The following is a 19,358-nucleotide window of genomic DNA, read 5'->3' on the forward strand; positions in this document are numbered from 1 at the left end:
GAGGGAGCGTCCGGCCACCTTTTTGGATGGTTCCGGCGGTGGTGCACTCGTATCTACGTGGTGGTCCTTCCCCTGGAGTTTCAGCCTGATTTGACTTCGGGTGACGGCGCGGCAGACCTGACGGCTAGGGTTCCTCTTTCGCGTCCTAGGGTTTCTCGCCAAAGGATTAGGTCTTTGGGCTTTTGGGCCCATGAAACCCTAAAGGGGCTTGATACAGATACTATGAGCTAGGCGAAAGTCGAATTACAAAGTTGTATTATTTAATTTAATTTAATTTAATTTTCTTTAAAATAGGAAGGCCATGGATTAAAGTAATTATGATTTATTATTTAAAGCTTTTATTGATTGGTATAAATTATATGATTGATAACATGCTTTATTGCGATAACATGCCATATAGAATAGGTGGTGCCATATTGTTGCATAACTTGTATGATTGCATGAGCATAATAGCTATTATGTCTTCAGCGACTAGTATGATAGTTATTATGGGATTATTTTGATTTTAAATCATCCTAAGAAATTAATTAATAATTATTATGATTTTTATTAAAAATCTAGATTAATAATTGAATTAATTAATTTTGGATAATTAACATCAAGACAAATAATCGTTATGGAAATTATTTTGATTTCAAACTATCCTCATAAATGATAATTATTATGATTGTTGCAATCTAGATTAATAATTAAGTCAGCTATTTGGATGATTTAAATCTAGAAAAATAATTAGAGAAAATTTCCTAAGAGAATTCTTTTATTTTGCGAGTAATTTGTGGGTTTTCTGAAATGGTCATGGAATAACACACGCTGCATACAACCTTCATGTATCATGATTGTTTGGAGCACACGCTGACGTAAAGTGATCGGATTTCAGGACCTTAATGCTTTCAAAATTATGTTAAGCTTAGTGCACGTTTATCGGCGCTCTTACTTATATAGTTTTTGAAATCGAACAAAGGATACTCTCAATTAAATAATTCTTAGAAATTATAAAATGTTGCTTATGTTGAATGGAAGGAGATTTAAATTAAGAGATTAATTTAACCCTCAAGCGCATTATAGGACCATTAATAAAATAATCATGTGAAGTCCCATCGAATAAGCATTATTGGATTTTATTAGATTGGACTTAAATATCTATGGGAGGAGATTTAAATTAAGAAATTAATTTAACCTCCAGGTGCATTGTGGGCCTATCAATAAAATAATCATGTGAGGCCCCAACGGATAAGCATGATTGGATTTTATTGGGCCTTAATAATTTCAAAATTTTAATAAAGTATTGTACGGCCCATCGTCGATAATACTAAGTTATTAAAGATAATTTTGAAATTAAACAATGAATTCGACTGGGTTTATGAAAATTCTCAAACAAAAATGTTGAATGGGTGAAGGTTTTAAAAATTAATTAATTTTAAAACCTGCGGGCTCCATTTGTGGGTTTATTAGTGAAATGGTTATCGCTGAAGCCCCATCGGATAAGGATAATCAGATTTCACTAGATTGAATCTTAATAATTTCAAAATTTTAGTAAAGTATTGTACGACCCATCGTCGGTAATGCTTAGACACTAAGGATAATTTTGAAATTAAACAATGGTTAATTACATTCAACTTTGGTAAAATTGTTAACCCTCCCATCGAGGCTCTGGCAATGGCACTGAAGGCCCAAATAACAATTTTAGTTTTTACAAGTGACTTGCCCATCGTAAGCCTTGTAAAGATAAACTGAAGGATTGTTAACAATAAACAAGAGTAGTTATGAGAATCTAGATGCACTTCGTTTGTTTATTGCATTATTTGTTTGTAATTGTGTGCTTTATATGTTTTTTCAGAAAATATCTTAGAAATGATTTTGAGTCGAAAACCTCTAGATGGTACCAACTATGAATAAGTGAAAAACAAATTTTTTTTTGATATTGTTCTAAAACATGGAAGCTAAAATTTGTCCTGACAATGCGAGGGCCATAGCAACCTGCAGAGGATGCGTCTTAGGAAACTAAGATACATTTCTCAGATTAGGAAAGGGCAGATATGGTAGTTCGCTGCTATATTATTGTCAGTCTTTCCAAATACTTGCAGAAGCAAGTGTACATGATTAAGAGTGGAGTAAAAATGCTTCAGACTCTTAATGACATGTTTGCTGCGTCTAGCAGCTCTGCTAGACAGAATGCAGTCGGTGCAGGTTTTGCTAAGAGTCTTGTTAAATCCAAAGGGAAACCCAAGGGTGGTAACAAAATGAGTTATCAGTTGTCAAACCAGTTGCTATGAAGAAGCCGCAAGACAAGTTCTTCAAGTGCAGACTGAAGGGATACTGAAAGAAAAATTGTCCAGAGGTGATGAAAAGAACCTGACATGGGCATATCAAGGCCTGATCAGTGAATGAATTATTGATTCAGGAATCACTGATTATGTTTGTTACTCTTTGTAGTAGTTCAAACATGGCATACCTGTCAGCAATGGACATAGATATTTTAAGCTTGAAAATGGAAACTTGTGTCTGCATTTGTAGTAGGACAAGTTATTTATACGACTATGGTTTTGAGTGACTGTTTATTTGTTCCGGATTTCAAGAGGAATTCAATTTTTGTTAGTTGTTTTGGTTAAAACATGGTTTGACAATGCAATTGATTCCTCAGTTACATTTCGAAGTTCATCTTCGTCTTGTTTTGTTCTGGTACATTGTTTAAATAGTCTTTATTACCTTTGTCCTATACCCCCCTAAATTTTTTGTGTTGAATGGAAAAGATGATGAACAAGGATTTTCACCAAAGAAATAAAAGTTTCAAATGAAACATAACTTTGGCCTTTGTGATTGAGTCACATTATCTTAAGTAGGAAACATCTTTTAGTTAAAAGAGGGACTGAAAGTTCAAGAATCTTTTAACTAACAGCTACATTTGGAAGGTAAAGTGGCCAAACAATCCTACAAGGGCCAAGAAGGTTTGCGTAACTATTCAACTGGAACTGGTACATACTAAAGTATGTGGACCACTTAGCGTTCAGACCATAAGAGGTGATGAGTACTTCATTATATGAATGTTTACTCTAGATTTGGACAGATGAACCAAGTGCGCTATAAGTCTAAAGCTTTTGGAAATTTCCAAGAGGTTTAGTCTAAGGCAGAAAAGCATGTAGGTGTTCAAATCAAAACACTTTGGTCTACTAAAGTGTTTGGCTACCTGTCTGGTAATTTCAGGTCTTACCTGATTTAAGAGGGGATAGTTTTTGTAACTGTCAACTCTAAGAACGTATTAGTTGAATGAAGTTGCAGTATGCAAAAATCAAACATTTCTAGACTTGGTGAAGATCATGTTCAGTTATTCATCTTTGTCAATGTTGTTCAAGGGAGATGCCTAAGAGAAGGAAATGTACCTTCTTAACTTGATTCCGTCAAAGTTTGTTGTAAAGACACCTAAAGAATTATGGAAAGGGTGCAAGCCCAGATCAAACCATATTCGGATTTAGGGTGCTACGGTACACGTCCTACAACAACAGTCAAATGAGATGAAATCTTGTATGGAAGAGTGCATATCTTTTGGCTACCCTAAGAGAACTAGGGATGATTTCTTATTTAGTCTTAAGGACAAGATAATCTAAGTGAGCACTCACATGATTTTCTTAAAGGAGGACTAGATAAGAAATTATAAGCTCTTAAGTTAGGTTATTCTTGATGAGATTTATCTCAGATTAAGAATTTCCAGAATCTCTAGAAGCTTCATCCACTGTTCCCTTGATTGTTCAAGAGGGGATAGATATATCTCTAAGTGAACAAACAAGAGAACCATGATTGGAAATTCAACATGATAATATATAAGTGAAACTAGTAGAAATATTAGTATCACATGTAAAGGAACAATATCAAGGATAAGCGGATCCTCAAGAAATTGAAGATCCATCATTTGACCCACTCTTTATTTTACCTATAAATACACAAGGTCTAGTACAGTACATTCGTAGTGGGAGAGAACCTTGTTAACTCTCAAGTTGTTTCTTGTTGAGTGACATTGATCCTACTAGTTACGATAATGCACTAGAAGATGTTGTTGATCAAGTGTTGCTCAGGCTATGAACAATGAGATGAAATACTTGTATTTCAACTCCGTTCGGTCCTAGTAAAGACACCAAGAGGGGTAAAACCCACAAGGTGCATGTGGACATAAAAGGCAAAGAGAGGATGGACAGAAAGGTGAAAACCTTCAAAGCTAGCTTGGAGGCTTTTTTTGCCAGACGCCATGCTTGAGTCTATCCAGATTCTCTTAGTTGCTATAAGTCTCAATTATGAGATTTCATTTTGGGAGTTGGATGTCAGGATATCTACATACAACAACCAAAAGGGTTTATAGCAAATGAGTAGGAACACACGATACGCAAGTTGTGAAAGTCTATTTCATAGACTTAAGCAAGCATCCAGGTCTTGAAACATCAGTTTTGATCAGGTTATCAAAATTTTGATTTTGAGAGAACCTTGATGAATGATGTGTATTTGTATGTAAAGGATACAACGGAAGACAATAGTTTTTCTGGTACTTTATGTAGATGATATGCTCCTTATTAGAAACAATGTGGAGGTAATATCAAGCATAAAGAGTTGGCTAAGTTAGTGTTTTGGTATGGAAGTACTGGGGAAGCCAATTATATTCTTGGTATAAAACTCTTATGAGACCGGAAGAATAAGTTGTTGGCATCACCTCAGGCTACTTATATTGACAAAACCCAAAATTCAACATGAGAATTCTAAGAGAAGAATTATAATTCTCAGATGTGAAATTCATCTTCCTAAGGAGTGACCAAAGACTTCTAAGAAGGAAGAATGCATGAGCAAGATATCTTATGCTTTGGCAAAGGTAGACTCACGCATATCATGTTGGGCGTTAAACCAGACATCTGTCACGTAGTGGGAGTAGTGAGATAGTACCATTTTGAACCTAGAGGAATACTAGATTATTGTTAAGCATGTACTCAAGTATCTTTGGAGAACGAGAGATTATATGCTGGTATATTCTAGTGGGAGTCTTGAAAAGCTGAGTTTTCAAAAATTCAGTTATTTCAAGTGGATATTAACTCAAGAAAATCAACCTCGAGCTATGAGTTTTTCACTAAACTCAGATAGCATTAGAGGTGGATCTTGCAGACCCAGTTACTAAGAGTTTGCCTGAATTTGTGTTTGAGAGGCATGTTACTTCTTTGGGTCTTAGGAGGATCCCAGACTTGCATTAAGCAAGTGGGAGTTATTAGTTTCATTGCGCTCTTGGAGTAAGACGATGAAACAATAAAATAATTTTCTGAATTTCATAAATAAGGTTTTATTTATTTATTTTGCGCACTATTTACAAACATAAAGGTCCGGATCAAATTGTGGAGTATATGATCATATGGATACGTTCATGGAGGACATGATCATAGGTTCTCGCAATTGATGAATGGAGTCACAACCGTTAAATAAAGTTGGGCACTTTATTCAGGCTGCAATATTTTATGAAATGATTTTGTCCGAATCATTGTAAAATATTGGTGTGAATTAACATTCACATTGAAAGGATCAAGTAGAGATTTGATTAAGGTTGTTCTTTCTGTCATAAGGAATCAAATTTCCAGATAACTATAGTTATGTAGTTGCCCTTAATCCTGTGTTTATTTTAAATAAATAATTAAATAGTCTTCATTCTTTGATTTACCAACGGGTGAGGTCTGATCTTTTGACGGCCAATAACTCGGTGTTTTGGGAGTGAGATTATTTGATTATCAGTATTTATGAGATAAACAACAAGGAATTTATAGGAAATGTCCCCTTGATATATTTCGGTACTTGGATATTAAAGACACTGGCCAGTGCATGTAATCCATTAGAGAAATTATCAAAGTCAAGGGAATAAATAATTGATTGGGTTACAGAAAACTAATCAATGAATTATAGACATTCTATAAAGGGGCAATGCATATTAATGTTATAAAGGTCATTAATCTTTGAGTTCACGTTCGGGCTTTTAGTGGAGTAGCGCCGAATTAGATAATCTTGTAAAGATTATCAGGAGCCTTGATCAATGACAAATGGTAGGTCCCCAGGCTAGCTCGAGACAAGGGATGGGGTATATTATCAGATGATGATAGCTTATGGGCTACATGGTCTTGGGTTTACGAACTCAAGTTTGTATCTTAAAGAGCAAGTGGGAGATTGTTGGATATATGCTCTTTTGGTCACTAAAGTCCTATTGGGCTTCAGTGAAACTTGAGCCCATGAGGCTTAGGGTTGAGTTATGTCTAAGACCTAAGCGTATATATTCATAGTTTTCTCCTCTTGTGCCTCTGTGGTGAACAGATCATCAGAAACAAACCCCAAGAGGCAGACGTTCATCATCAGAACGGTTGCCCACACAACCATCTCATCCTCCTCGAGAGATAGTCTGGAAGATCTGCCACAGTCCAGCTTCAAGGAGGTTGTTCGTGCTGCGGCGTTGAGGTGAGCTATTCGTGAAGAGGAATCCTACAAGGGAAGATTCTACACGAGACCTGCGCACCGAGAGGTAATTGTGAAACAAGGATGATTCGGTAAGCATACCAATGTACTAGGTCCTAAACCGCTTCCGCATAAATCTAAGATTTCCTACACTAACATCCAATCGTAACATTGTCTGAGGTTTAAATTAAGGTTTAGGGTTAAAGTAGTTTTTTATATGGTATTAGAGCTTCAGCGATTATAAGGTCACAGTTCGATCTTCACTGTCTTCCACTTGTGGAATTAAATAAGCATAAAGTAAAACCAACAAAAAAATTGAGCCTATATAATATCTCCGGCAACGGCGCCAAAAACTTGTTGCAAAAACGACAAGTATATCGTTCTTTTCAAGTAATAAAGTGATAAGTGAAGTATCGTTCCCTCGAGGATTAATGCACCAAGTATTAATTCAACTATTTCCCTTAAGTTGGAAAAGAAAATTTGTTTGTGTTGTGAAAGTGATGGATTATGGAATTTCAAAACAGAATTTAAAAACAATTAAATTTAAAACAGAAAATTAATAACAATTAAATTTGAACGCATGCAAGAAAAGATCAAGAATGTTAAGAGAATATTGATTAAAAATTCGTAAAAAGGTTGTAGTTGGGATCACAGACTCGATGTGAATCCTTTATATTTTTATATTATTTTTATAATTTAATTAGTTAGTTTGTTTTATTCTACCTGTGTTAATTTTTTCATATACTGTTTAGAATTGGCCACTCTAAATTATAGGGGTTTGAGGGTTAGGACTCACAATAGACATAGAAGGAGTGTATTAGAGAATAATATAAACCATTAAAAAGACCTTCACCTAATACCTTAAAATTTTGGGATAAAATAATTAATGTACGCGGTGTAAGAATTATGGGAATAGATATCTCTCCTCTTAGAGCATATTCTAAAGGCAATTTATAAAGATTTTCTTTCAAATTAATTATAATACTGAGTTTATTTGATACATTTTTATTAAGCCAAAAATTATTTTTGAGATAAAGTTAAAAAAAATAATAGCTAAAAGTTATTTAGTGGTGATATAAAATTTTGATTATGTTTCTAAGATTTTGAATAAGGGAATGGAATGATCTATTTTTAAGGTAAAGGATAAATAGAATAAGGGTAAAATTAAAAAAAAAATCAAAAAGCTAGCATATAACTTAAAAAAAGCTTTTCTTTGAAGCTTTTAATGTTTATTTTATTTTAAAAAACTCTTTTTATAATAAGACTAATTTTTTATAAAATTATGTTTAGATAAACTTTTATTTTTGAGAAAAATAAAAACTAAAAATAAGGCATGTCAATTCACTGCATAAAGAGTGGTTTACACCTGCCACCTGTTAGATACACGTACTTCCTATCTTACTCTTATCTATTATGCACTTTTTGATTAAAGTTTCCCAGTGGCTTGATATGTACACTACATTCTCACTTTGTCACAATGACCATTGCTTCATGAAGACCTTATAATTGCAACGAGAAACAAGTAACATACTAAAATCTCAACTTAGTCTAGAGTAAAAATTTTTTGAGAAGATTTATATATTATACGTTAAGCAAAAAATTCTCACATATAAATAACTATTTTAATAATGACATTATTGGTGACAAACCATCCACTGAGAATTGACATATGGGACTCTTTTTCCCTCTAACAATTTTTAAAAATATGTTGTGTTGTTTATTGTTAAAACGAAATATATGAAAAATATATTTCATTTTTAACCATTAGTAGTTAAAATTACAACACCTTTATCATATAAAGGTGGCACATGCATGAACAAAATTTATAATGCTTTCTCGCGGAAAAAAGTAACCCTTTACTTTTTACCATGCATTTTACCTAGGATATACTCATTATAAACACGTTAGGGGTTTAGGATTCTTATCTTTTTTCTTCACTTGAAGACATCAAAATGTATGATGCCCTCTAATGGTGATCTACATTATTGTCCTTCAACTGCATATGAGAACTCCTTCTTCTTGATCCCTTCTTCCTTGGTAACTTGCTAGGCGTATACTAAGATGTAGGCTGTCAAACATTTGTTTTTTTATCAAAGTTGTGAGTGTGCAAGGAGGGGAAAAGGAGGCTATCAACCTTGTGATGATGTACAAAGATGTAGCCTCTCATTTCCATGTTTGTGGACCATACTTTCACCCTAGCGCCATTACAACCCTGAATAATAAATTCTCTTGATTTATGCATGCATGTGTTATGAGTATTGGAGAAGTAGAAGTTGAGCAGGCTTATAATAGGACAATTTTTTGAGTGAAATTTAAGTGATACACTTGCTTACCCTATACACTTGAGGGATTGATTGAGAGCATCCCTTGAGAGACCATTTTGCGTGATTAGCATTATCAATTGAGACTACCAGGTTCTGTAATTTGAGATAAAGGAATTTCTGTCTTCATTGGTTGATTTTTTGAAGCTTTGATCCCTGTTCAAATTTTGTATTCTTGACAATTGTTAGAAAGTATTGGTTTATCGGTTAGACTTTGCTTTTAATTTGTCATTTCCTTGGTTTGTTTGAAGTTTTAATTTTGCTCAGGAGTGCAAAAGGATAAATGTGGGGGAGTTTGATAATTGATATTTATTACACTTATTTGTTACTCTTGATTAGTAATTTTAGGATTGTTTAATGTGTAAATAATGACTTTTTAGGCTAAATTGGATGTTGGGCTCTTAATTGGGTTTAATTTGTTTTCATGCTAAAATTTCATATTTACGTTGTTCCAGTATTTTGAGCATAACTTTTGTTTTAGGTATCTAATTAATCTCGTTCTTGTGCCATTTTGCAAATAATTTAGAGAGCTACAAATGTTATGAGACATGGAAGCCAAATTTGGACAAGAAGATGATCAAAGTTGGAGCCACGATCAGACATGAGATGCTGGAGTTTTATTTAATTTATTAGGCTTAAGTTTGTAATTAGGAACCCAATGTACATGAGGCCAAAGCCATTACTTCTGTTTTGTTTCTTTTTATTTTGGATTTTATTTATAGAGACCGAAGCCCAACTTGATTAAATGTTAAAAGGGCGAGATTAGGATCCTTGTTGGTTCATCTTTGTTTTGAGTTTGTGTTTTACAATTCTGAGATCAATAACATTTTCGTCTTTTTCTCTCCTTTGTTCTCCGCACGTTTTTTATTATTTTATTTTTAATTTTCATTTCTACTTAGCCATGCTAGGCTAAGCATTCTTTAATTAACCCAGGGATTGAGGATTTCATGGATGAATCTAGAAGACTCGTGCCTCGCTAACCGAATTTGTTTCTCTTCCCTTAACTTGAATTCGAGATGTACGATTGCACTCTTTGGAAGAGGTTAAACGTTAAATTTACTGTATAGGTTGATGGACCCAATGAACTCATGTCGAAACGGGTTGATACTCTGTGATTGCATGAGTAGACGCGCTGTATTCGATTAAACACTAGGCAATCATCTAGAGAAGGTTCCTAAACGAATGCAGGGATTCCGATTCGTTTAGGGTCAACCACAATTTGGTAATTATTATGCGATGATGGATATCCTAGGAATCCCCACTCTAGGTTGTTGTTTTTAAATTGATAAGCACTTTTTTTAAATCTTGTTTTAAATTCTCATTTAAATTCTAATCGTATTAAAAACCCTTATTTTCATTTTCCATTTTTATTTAGTTCCCGTTCTGCTTTAGCTTCCATTTTCTTTATTTTTCGTTTTGATTAAGTTTTCATTTTTAATTGAGCAAGAAAGTCTCTTGCAAATTCCTTGAGAGAGACTATTCAAGTTGTGCCCCTTACTACAAATTTTTATAAACTTAGTGATTTGCATAAGTTCGACGGCTCAAGTCACTTGATTCACTCTCAAATCACTAGAGGGTTACATCCAGGTTGTCGTCGCACTTCCACTATACTCAGAACTTCTAATCGATGCATGAAAAATCGAATTACAAGGGAGTTTTTCAAGAATCTTGACTAATCTTGGTCACTCTCTCAACCTATAGGATCTTTCTCTTTCACCAAACTCAATTCCAACAATTCTTTTTAAAATAGATGAAGAACAATGTTTCCTCAATCTAATAAAAAAAGAAAAATCAGAAGAAACCAAGAAGATTGAAGAGTAATTGACTTTCTCTCAAGTTATGCCAAAAATAGCTCAAAATGATCAATAATCTGAATTCTATGTGATTTTGTACTAAACCTGTGAATTCTATGCGATTCTATGATCAATAATCTTATGTTTATATAAGAGTCCAATCAAAATACTTGCCGTTTATGATAGTTAGACATCAAATTAATCTATTTTTAACTTTTTGTTATTAGTTACTTGATTAAATATCGGGCACTTACTCTAATATCTATTCTTCAACACTTACTCAATTATGTGGTTTCATATACTCAAGTAAGTCACTTACTCTAGTAAATGGCTCTACGTTACTCGATTAACTGCAGAACAAAAGTGCCTATTTTTATAGTTTTCAATCCAATTCAACTTCAAATAATTCGTAATCACTTCTAACACATGTATGAATGTTTGTAGCAACCTTTTAACAAATTTTTATTTGTGTGTGATAATGTATGCATAATTGGACTAGTTAGGTTCATTCAACGCATATTTTATGAACCTTGAGTGCATTTCTTGACAAGAAAGCTCAATTGTCCTCATTCCCTTAGTTTCCATACTTAACTACATTTTTAATTAGGTGAGCTTCTTTCTTGGCTTGTCTTCTTTGGTCATGAAGCTTTAAGTCTCTTAGGTTTACTTTTGACTTTGAAACTTTGACTTTTGAGTTTACCTTTCCTCTATGAATTATTCCTTACTTTTTGCATGTTTCATTAGTCTTCTAACATTATTTGGGATACGTTGCACTGACTTCCACAATGTGCTTGGATGTTGAGCTTTGCTTGTGCTTTGTTATCATTAAAACTAAAGTTCTTATACCTTTGTAACCTTTAGGGTTCAACAAACATCCCACATAGATGTTATGGGAAGTTTTTTTCTTGAAGCCCTTGAAATTTTCTTTCCACTAAGGGTCATTGGGAACCTGAGAAGAAAAGCCAACCCGAAATTAGAAGTTTCATCTGAGCTACTAATTATCTCTAGTTCCTTTATAATAGTAGCCACGAGATGGTCATCGCCCAGAAATTATAGGTCATATAAACTTAAAAGGTTTAACGCGGGATATTCAGAATCAATATTATAAGAATCAATCAAAATAATAGGGTTTACACTACTCCTCTCAACCTTCCTCGCATAATGTCCATTCCTAGATGAAATCACAGAGGAACTCCTCGAAATAGGCCTTCCTCTATAAGACCTTAATCTCTTTTTTACAAGTTTATGAGATTCCTACTTTGAGAATAAGAACCACCATTGGATTGTCCCAAAAGTTTAGCCTTTTCCAAGAAGAAATACCTTGTCCAAACAACCACCATCTTCAGCACGAATGATTCTCAAAACTAGTTGAACTATTTTTCTCAACCATTCTTAAATCGGAAGAAAAACTACTCTTAAACATTTGTACAAACACGAAGAAGTGTTTAAAAGAAGCAAAATGCAAAACCCAGAAATGCAAAAAAGAAAAACCCAAAAATGTGAAAGAAAAGATAAGAAGAAATGTTAATGCCTAAGCTTTTAAAATGCCTGAGAATCTGAAGTCTTGATATATGACCTTCACAACACCACAATGAAACAAACGAATTGAATCTAGAAATAGATGATTTATTTGGAAAAATGAAAAGGTTTTTTTGAGATTTCTTCGAAGAGTTAGAGAAGCAGAGAGCAAAAGATGGGTTTTGGTTGAAATGTTAAAAGTTCCCTCATTTCTCAAAGCATACAAAAGGTCACAAAGGGTAAAAGTGGAACAACAAGACTGGAAAGTAAAATAGTCAAAATAAAAGTAAGACCCTAAAAATTGTAATATGTTATACATGTATCCTATCCTGGTGAAGCATGCTTAAGACACGTTATAAACCATTATTATTAATTGACAATTCATGTCTAATCAACCGCTTCTTATTGGCAAAGTGACGGTTACCAACTAAAGTAGAAGGTAATTTGGAAATTTTTATTTTTTAGCTAAGAAAAACACATTAACATATCCCATAAAAGAAGATTCCAAAACAAAATTACATCCCGCTCCTCATTAAGAGACATGAGTAACGGGCTAGGAGGCAATTGATCTAGACCTATGTTAGAAGGCATGAAAGGCCCAATAAAACAACAACCCATTACAAATTAAAAGGCCCAAAGTAAAAACTTAACCCATAAGGAAACACGTTTGAAATGCATAGAAAAATGAGCTTAGGATTGATAAACCTCCTTAATACCCAATGATTGAACAACAAGAACGAGCTTCCAACTAAGTCTAGGCAACATAGCCCTCCAAGAGGCATCTGACATGGAAGGTAAACTAAGAAAGCCACATGAACCAACCAATCAGGAGATATGTTAATCATGTTGTCACCATACTATGGCGGCATAATGAACCAATATGTAACATCCTAAATAAATAGAGTTAAAATATAATAAATAATAATATAATAAAAAAAATATGTGGAGATGGAGGGGGATTAACGTAGGATCACCCCCTCCATGTGTGAAAAAATGTTATTTTAATAAAATAATAGTATATTATATATTAAAAAAATAAAGCGAAGTGGCCATAAAAAACCCTTAAGGGGTGAAAGTTACTTGCGGGAAAACAATAGAAATAGAGAAAGAAAGAGGGAAAGAAAGGAAGAAAGAGGGAGAAAGAAAAGTTAATTTTAATTAAAAGGTAATATTGAGAGCAAAATCTATTCTCATAGTTTATCTTTTCACCATTTCTTTTTATATTTAAACATCTATCTCTTTTAGTTTTGGGGTACAATGTTTTTCTAAAGTTGGGGAGACACTATTTCTATGACAAACCATTTGCTTGTATATTTTTCTACACTTTGGTTTTATGAATTTGTTGGATCTACTCATATTGTTTATGAAAATGGTTTCGGATGAAGACTGTGGAATTGATTGATTAGATAATTGTATTTATATTCCTTTGGTACCAAATGAATATTTAAAGAGTACGTAATTTTTAACTGTAAAATTCTGATGTGAACTAACCTAAGGAAGTTCAGGATCAGACGGTAATGCAGTAAGGGATGCCTTACTTTGGCTAAGAGCTTGACCACTCAGTAACCATTCACATTTAGAGACCCTCAGAGGTTGGGCATTTAGTAGTTTCAATTAAAAATTTCATGTTCTTTGTTATATTTATTATCACAAGTATTAATGAAATAAAGATTTTATCGTAAACATGCTTAAAGAGAATGATATTTTCCGTTATAGTGGTTGGACTGTTATAGTTCAAAACCTCAATATTACTGAGATTTATCTCGTATTGTGTATATTTTGTATGCTAACTTGTCCAGAAGAGAACAATGTCGAGTATCTACATGAACAGTGATGGATGGGGAATGATGGTTACAACTAATGAGGAGAAAATCGAGTTCCGTGTGCTAGTGGGAGTTCGGGGTATAAGAATCATTTTCTACCAGGGAAGAAATAGTTTCGTTCACCATGGATGGTTAATTATGATAAGGCTGATATAATGTTCATACTTATTGTAACAAATAAATAAGAGTTGAAAATAAGCCCCGCTAATTAAATGGCATGTGTGCCACTACCACTAATATAATATAATCCTAGTAAATTAAAGGAATGTACTTAAATTTACCTCTAATGTATAATTATCTTTAAAGATTTTCTGTCATTTGCCTTCTTTTATTCTCTAAGCTTTCGGAAAAAAAATTAGTATTAATGATGGATGAATATGATATTTTTATATTTGCTAGCTATAGAGCATGTTTCACAACAAATATGTCATATTGCATGCTATAAACTCATTAATCAAATACTGACTCGAGTGTCAGAATGCCTAGTAAGTACCCATCCCTCATGTTCTAGTCAAATCATTGATAACACATATTTTGTTACACTTATTTATTACTCTTGGTTGGTATTTTTAGGTATTATTTGAATTAAATAAAGGTCTTTTGGGTCAAATCAGAATTCTAGATTTTAATTGGGTTTAATTGATTTTCGTCATAATTTTCTAGATTTACACTACTTTCGTATTTTGACCATATATCACTCTACAGATGTCTGATTGACTCTGTTCTTGTTTCATTTTGCAGCTAACCGAAAGGGCTACAATCTATATTTCATCTACTGAAGCCCCATTCGAATGGGAAGATGATAGAAACCTGAGCCCAAGACGACATGTTTTTGCTGGAAATTTATTTTAACGTTTGGACTTGTAAATTAAATTAGAACACAATGTGTTTAGGGCCCAAGACCATGTTTTAATGTTTTATTTTATTTTGGGTTGGATTTGTAGAACCCGAAGCCCAGCTTGATTAGGGGTTAAAAGGGCGAGAGTAGGGACCTTGTGGATTATCTTTTTTTTTTTTAGTTTGAATTTTACAGTTTTTAAAATTAATATAATTTTCGTCTTTTTTCTCCCCTCTTTTCTTTAATCAACCCAAGGATTGAGGATTCCATGGTTGAATCCTGAGGATTTGCGCCTCATTTTAAACCAAATTTGTTTCTCTTTCCAACTCGGTTTTGCATCGCGCGATTGTGGGTGTTCAATCTGAGATACGCGATTGCGTTCTTAGGAAAGAGATTAACCATTAGATTTAATGGTTAGGTTGATTAACCCAATAAACTAGAGTCGAACGGGTTGATATTCCACGATTGCGCGAGTATACGCGCTGTATTCGATCAAACGCTAAGCGATCGCTTAGAGAGGTTTCTCAATTGGAAAAAAGGATTCTGATTCAATTGAGGTCAATCACGATTTGGTAATTATTTGTCCAATGATGGATATCCTTGGAATCCTAATTCTTGGGTTGGTTGCTTTTAATTTGATTATTTTCGTTTGTTATTTTTTTTTATTTTCGTTTAAATTGACAATCATATTAAAACCCCCCATTTTATTTTCCGTTTCTCTTTAGTTTTCGTTTCTCCTTAGTTTCTATTTTTATTTAGTTCCCATTTTTATTTGGTTTCCGTTTTTATTTGATTCTCATTTTTATTTAGTTCTTGTTTCGTTTAGTTTCCGTTTCATTTAGTTTCCGTTTTCATTTGATTTCCATTTTATTTTATTTTTATTTTTATAACTGAGCGATTAAGTTCCTTGCAAACTCCTTGAGAGACGACTCAGGTTGATGCTTTACTACAAAATTTTCATAAACCTGATTTAATTAATTTGCGCGAGTTCGACAGCTCGTGTCAATCACACAACATAATCAATGAAGATCTTATCCCGCAAAATTATCCCAAGTAAAAGAGATCATGTTGCATCTATTTATTATAATTCTCATTGGACCAAGTTCATGTGTGTAGTCATTAGATTAGATAGGTAAATAATTTTTACAATTTTTTTTATACAGGATCAAATTAATCAAAAAGCGTGATATGCAATCCACGCGTGTTGATTCTATAAAATAAAATTATTGAGTCTTATTTATGAGGAAGGTTATACTCATAACCTATTTTCATTTACAACCTCTTAGAATCATATCTTAACCGTTGATTTCCGTCAATCAACGGTTATTATTTTCACAAATCAAACTCATTAATTAATTATTAATTCGCAATAAATGATAATGACAAAAATCAACGGTTAATGTATGATTGCAAGAGATTGTAAACGAAAATAGGTTGTAAGTATAACTGTAACACCCCGCGTGCACCGGGTGTAATAACATACAAATGGTAATGGCGCAGCTAAATAAATGCGGAAGCTAACTTTTTCTTTTCAATTATGACGTCATTATTATTAACCAAGTTGATTACTTAATTCCTTTTCAAATCCATTGCCTGTATGTAAATTGCAATAAATAACTAACTGAATAACCTCATATATAAGTGTGTATCTAGTTACGGAACTACAACAAGTAGACCGGACAAAATCCTGATACATTATACAACTCAAGTCTGAATAATCATAACATAGTCAATGTGGCATGGACAACCCCCAAGCTCACCAAATAAGGCAACATAGCCCAATCAATGTCTCAAAACAAATAACCATATACAGAAAATAAAGCATGGTCAACATCTAGGCATATCAAATAAACAGCATGCATCTCAACTCAACTCCAGCCTCCTGCCGCTAGAGGTATCAACCCCCGAGGTACCTGAACCTGAAAATGTGCCCCAATAGGAGGTGAGATCTCTAAAAAGAAATCTTAGGAAGTCAAGGGGTCCTCAAGGATCTCTCCACCCCAAGCTCACTTACATGTGCAATATAAGTTTCAAAACAACATAATAATATCATTTCCAAAATCTGGCAATGCAGCATATATCCATGTCATGTGTGTAATAATCCTACTGGCCAGAGAATAAACATGTAGGGATTACATACGTCTATAACCTACAGTACAAGGAACACCGCTTGTACCTCACCCACAGATTCACCATTTTGTATGTCTCCACATACTCAGGCTTACCGTCTAGGTAGTACACCACATACATATCATAAGGCACTTGCACTTATCAGCTCGATAGCATTTCAAATATTCATCACATAATTTCACAAAGCACACCATACATATAGACCATCCTTCCATGAGGTAATAATGGGCAAAACCGAGGACACGAAAGCTTACCTCTCAAGCAATCAATCCCAACAAGAGTCCACACTAGTCCAAGGTCACCAAACAGCACAATCACAGTCTGTTTATACCATAAATAATCATTAATACTCATAGTCTAAGGTTTCATTAATTGTTTAAGACTTTCCAACTTGTTTTAAGTGATTTTAGACTAAAACTGCAGGAGGTATTCGAATACTCCTCGATGAGTATTCGAATACTCCTTGTCTCCAGAAAGTATCCGAATACTTTTCCCACGGTATCCGAATACATTCTCTACAGTATTCGAATACCACACAGTATTCGAATACTCTACTAAGGTATCCGAATATTTTTCTTCCCAGAAAAGTATCCCAATACTTCTTCATGAGTATTTGACTACCTACTGATGAGTATTCGAATACTCCACAAAAAGTATTCGAATACTTATCAGACAGAATGCAGAAACTCGTGCATTCTCTGCATAATTCCTATTTTAATGGTCCATACGCGATTTGGAGTCCAATAACTCCACAAACAACAATATTGTTAATTTTAAGCATAGTTCATCAACCTTTAACTCTTATAATCGAAGTTTCCTCTTTTAGTGGCTTAATCAAGCTAAAATCATGAATATTCAAAGGTGGTGATCAAGATTTACCTCAAGGCTTAAAAACTCAGAAAAAGACACTGACTTGGAGCTTCCAACAGTGCTCAAAGGTTCTGACTTTGCAAGGCCACGAATTTGGCACACAACCTTGGTCTTTTACACTCAAAGATGACTTCTTGACACCTTCAATGACATGAAAAAGGCTCCCACAACCCCAAACCCAAGTGGACAACCTCAAACCCCTACCACAGCAGCCTATCACTCAGAAATGGAACTCCAAAATCCCTCACAATGCTCACTAATTCAGTGTTTACAACTTCAATGAGGAAGAATCAATATAAAGGTGAGTTCTTGGCTCATTTTTGGTGCATGAGACTCAAGCCTAAGAAGAGAGGGGAAATGGTTGAAGACAATCAGCAACCAAGGAGCCTCATTTAGCAACTCAAATATGGCCTAGGGTTTTGAGCCCATTTAATATTTATAGGTCCATTAAACTAATCGTCTATATTAGCACTAATAGTTTCGCTAATCGTTTTGATCCCAAACTTATGATTCTGAACCTAGCCATTTTTCTAGGATTTGTCATATTTTTATTATAATTTTCGCAGTACTTTGCCTGTACGTGTTTTTACGTAGCCGGTATCAGTCCTGACGTCAGTTCTCATTATTTCGACTTCAAACTTGATATTCCAGTCCTAAATATTATTCTAGGAATATATACATACTCTTTATAATTTTTCGGGATACTTCATCGGTATGCATTTATACCGTGAAGCAGAATTGATATCTGCACTTTTCGTCAGAATAATAACTTTCAACATTATTAATCACTTACTATAGTTATTTAAGCTCTCTCATAATTATTCAAGGTTAATTATGAAATTTATCTCTTAACTCATAATTAAATTAATTAAATTCTTAATTTAACGGTGCAGATTCTTACGATAACCTTCCTCCTTAATTATTGCATAAAAGATTGCTAAACTTTCAAGATTTGACTTAAATTTGCTTGTTTTTATCTTAGTTTTCAAGTAATCTACTGTGCATTTGGATTGTTTTATCTGAGTTTGTTTACATTTCTCCTTCTCGAAATGATTTAAAAAAAGGGTTTGGCTTCGAATGCTAATTTGTTTAACTTAAAAATGAAAAAAAAGGAATTTACTAAAAAATAAAAAAGAAAAAAAAGGAAAAAGAAAAAGATCGAAGCTACTGTCTTTTTTTTTATTGACACGACAAAACTTAAATCAACCTTATTCAATTTATGAGGAGGATTATATACACAAACTCTTTACTTGCAGATGCTTTGCATAATAATAAATAAGTGTAAGTGTTACGAACTCATATGTTAAGCCCATTTATTATATGGCCCAATAAGGGGCAATCCAAATATGAATATGATATAATCAAAGGAGGATATCCATCAAAGTTATCAATCATAATATGACAACATTAAACATGGGCTTGGGATGCTAGAAGAGGCATAGAAGGTCTAGAATCCTACTACCCACAGGTAAACCCTATAAATAAGAGGTGAAGTCTACAGGTATAATTATTCTCTCTTTATTACTGTTATGTTGTCAATGTGCATACTCGCCACCCCTTTGACGAAAGTTATCTTTTATTCATTTGTGTTTAGTGATCTGCTATA

Source organism: Gastrolobium bilobum, unplaced genomic scaffold (genome assembly GCF_033153095.1).
Source record: "Gastrolobium bilobum isolate Gb01-03AN ecotype WA unplaced genomic scaffold, APGP_CSIRO_Gbil_v1 utg5416, whole genome shotgun sequence".
Classification (NCBI taxonomy): domain Eukaryota; kingdom Viridiplantae; phylum Streptophyta; class Magnoliopsida; order Fabales; family Fabaceae; genus Gastrolobium; species Gastrolobium bilobum.